Raw genomic sequence first — 3,756 nt, forward strand, 5'->3', positions numbered from 1 at the left:
CTTTGTCTATTTATGTCGAAATCATCGTTATTAATTTACGTTACTTGTATTACCGTTATTTTACTTAAACCAACTAAATAACCTAAAATCCTACTCACCAAAAGTTATAAATCCAGTTGTAAACCTTGCCGAGCCCTAAGGTTTGGACGATCCCTTACTCGACCTATCATACAAAACCCACGTAAAGGTAACTTGACTAAACAGATGACTATACGGACTTTGGACTTTGGACTTTGGTCTTCGGACTTCGGACTTCGAACTGTGGACTTCGGACTTAAGTATACAACAAAAATATGAAATTAACGTTTTATCACTTGCAGTCAAAATTGAAATCAAAGATGACATCCTTTAAAAGCAGATTAGTTAAAGGCCTAGCTAGTTTTGAAAAATCCTTGATAAAACGCCTATAGAAACCTACATGGGCTAAAAAGGCCCTAATGTCACAGACAGTCCGTGGTATAGGTAAAGACTCTATCTTATCCAATTTAGCCATATCTACTTCTATGTCGTCACTAGATACAATATGACCTAGCTCTATCCCTTTCTTTACCATAAAATGACACTTCTCCCAATTCAAAACCATATTTTTTTTTTCACATCGTGTCAACACCTGGGAAAGGTTAGACAGCACTTACTAAAAGAGTCTCCATAGATGGAAAAATCATCCATGAAAACTTCCATAAAGCTCTCCACCATGTCACTAAAGATATGAAGCATACACCGCTAGAAGGTACCAGGGACATTATAGAGACCAAAAGGCATCCGTTTATACGCATATGTTCCAAAAGGATAGGTGAAAGTAGTCTTGTCTTGGTCATCAGTATCGATAATGATCTGAAAATAGCTAGAATAGCCATCAAAAAAACAATAATAAGCATGACCAGCTAGACGTTCGAGCATCTAATCTATAAAGGGTAAAGGAAAGTGATCCTTTCATGTCATGGCGTTTAAGCGTCTGTAATCAATACAAATCCTCCATTTCATAGGAACACGTGTGAAAACATATTCACCCGCAGCATTACAAACAATGGTAACCCCCGATTTCTTAGGGACTATGTGAATAGGACTTATCCATTCACTATTGGAAATGGGATATATGATTCCCACATCGAGTAACCATAAGACTTCCTCATTGACCACCTCTTTCATGGCAGGGTTCAAGCGACGCTGGGGTTCACGTGAAGTCTTCGCATTATCCTCCAAATGTATGTGATGCGTGCATACATCAGGGTCAATCCCTTTAATGTCGTGGAACGATATTCCCTAATCACCCTAATCAAACGGGCCTCTTCATTATCAGATAACTGAGAAGATATGATCACTGGATGACTACCATTCGGATCAAGCTGGATATATTTCAACTCAGCAGGAAGAGGTTTAAGCACATGGGTGGGAGGAATTAGAAAAAAGGATTCCAGAGGATCCTCGTCTTGAGTAGTGAAGACATGTTTAGGTAAGAGGTCTTCAAACTCGGAAGGTAAAGCGTCAGAAAGATCTAAGATAAGGGTAGAATTGAAAAGGGCATTGACTTCCCCTAAGTAGGAGTCATCATCGAAATCGGAGATACCGAAGAAAAGGAATTAGTGCATCTGATTTTCTGGAAACGTATTGTTGAAATAATCTTGAGCTAGGCTCTCGATCATGCTAACTTCCCCATCTATAGACAAATATAGTAACTGTTTCATCATCTTAAAAACATTTACCTCAACAGAAAGATGACCAAAGGACATGGACATCGAACCATCGCGGTAGTTTATGAGCGCGTTAGTAGTTGCCAAGAAAGGACACCCTAAAATGATAGGAACAGAGTCGTTAGCGACTTTTGTGTCTAGGATAATGAAGTCTGTTAGGTAGTAAAAATCTTGAACCTTAACCAACATGTTTTCAACAACACTCTTAGGATACTTAATAGACCGATCCGCTAATTGCAATATCATTTTAGTAGGTTGCATCTCTTGTAGACCTATTTGTTTATATAGATAATATGGGAGTAAGTTAACACTCGCTCCCAGGTCTAATTATCGCAGTCGTCGTGTGGGTATCCCCCAAGGTGCATTGTATAGTAGGACGATCAGGGTCCTTGTACTGAACGATTCCATTATGTTCAGATAGAGTTGGGAACTGTTCAGTTAAAAAGTCGTCTTTTGGTATAGTGGTTTTCTGCCTAGTGCACAACGTTTTTAGAAACTTAACATGTTGTGATAACTTTTTAATAGCGTCAAGAAAAGGTAGGTTTATCGTTAGATTTTTAAAAACTTTCCTAATCTCATCAAAGTTAGTATCCTTGTGTAACATGGCTAGTCTCTGGGCAAACGGTGGGTTCTCTCTATATTTAGCATAAGGATCAATATGAGTTTTAACCTTGACCATTTCCTCTTGGGTTGAGGTTTAACTGGTACCTCTATAGGAGTAGGATCATCAGTTACTACTTCGGTATCTAGTAAAATATCAGGTGTAGGGACCACTGGTAGGGTAACAACAAGCATCGTTACGGCATTATTGACCACTCTGCCAGAACGGAGAGTGGTGAAGCCATTTAGCTCACCTACATTGGTATTTTCATTACTAGGATTACCAGTTACATCAAAGCCTGTGTTTGGCATTTTAGAATTAGGTACGCCTTGACCTGGAAACACGCCTTTTGGTTGGGTTTTCTCTTGGGTTAACTGTTGGGTTAAATGATTAATAGATTGTAAAACTGTTAGTTAGATTGAGTCATGGATTGGAAAAGTTGTTGGCTAACCTGTATGAAGGCGTCAAGACGATCCGGTTGTGTAGATGTAGTGGTCACAGGTGGTGTGACTGGAACTATCTCACGTTGATTATTAACGGGTGGGTTGCGATAGTTATTAGTAACCAGAACGATACCTTTATTAGCATTATATTTATTATTATAGTTATTATAATTACCTTGTCTTTGTCCTTGTCTCGGTGGAGCTTGATTGTAATTTGGCGCTTGCCTAACATTTTGATTATTAAACCCTGGAGGTGTAACGTGATGATTATCTTTCCAACCAAAGTTGGGATGTTGTCTCCAAGGTGCGTTAGGTTCACTATTAATGGAATAAACATTGTTTGATTGAGCGGATGGTTGTTCATAGACTAGAGGACAATAGGAGTCGGGATGATCAAGGTTGTAATAGAAATTACATGGAAGAGTGTTGACGTTCATGATAGGAGTAGTTTGTTGTTGGACAGAAATAGCTTCTACCTGTTTAGTGAGAGATTCGATTAAAGTTTTAAGTTCAGGATCATATTTAACTTCAAATATACTGGCAGCCTTAAATGTGGAAGAAGAATTACTGGAGCAGGGGATGTCATTACCCCCCACCCCCACCCCAGTTATTTTGATGTTTAGATTGATCTTCCAAAAACCTATAAGCCTCAGAGGCACCTTTACTAAGGAAACTACCCCCAGTCATTATGTCAAGGCACAAACAAGTGTGTATTTCACAAGGTTATGATGTGGACGCTCAATGAGAAGATCAGGGAACCAATTCCAGGCCTCTGAAAAGGATTCATGAGGATTCTGGCGGAAGAAATGAATCTTTTGAAGTATTTCATCTATCTTTAGCGGTGGGTAAAACTGTTCCATGAATAATTGAACAAGTTTGACCCATGGGTCCACAGAATTAGGCGCTTGGGCAGTTAACCAAGATGTCGCCTTCTCGGCGAGGGTGAAAGGAAACACCCTCTATTTAATTTGCTCCAAACCAACAGTAGGATGATGAAATGTGGTAAGAACTTGTTCTATCC

This window comes from Coptis chinensis, chromosome 3, assembly GCF_015680905.1.
Source record: "Coptis chinensis isolate HL-2020 chromosome 3, ASM1568090v1, whole genome shotgun sequence".
Taxonomy (NCBI): domain Eukaryota; kingdom Viridiplantae; phylum Streptophyta; class Magnoliopsida; order Ranunculales; family Ranunculaceae; genus Coptis; species Coptis chinensis.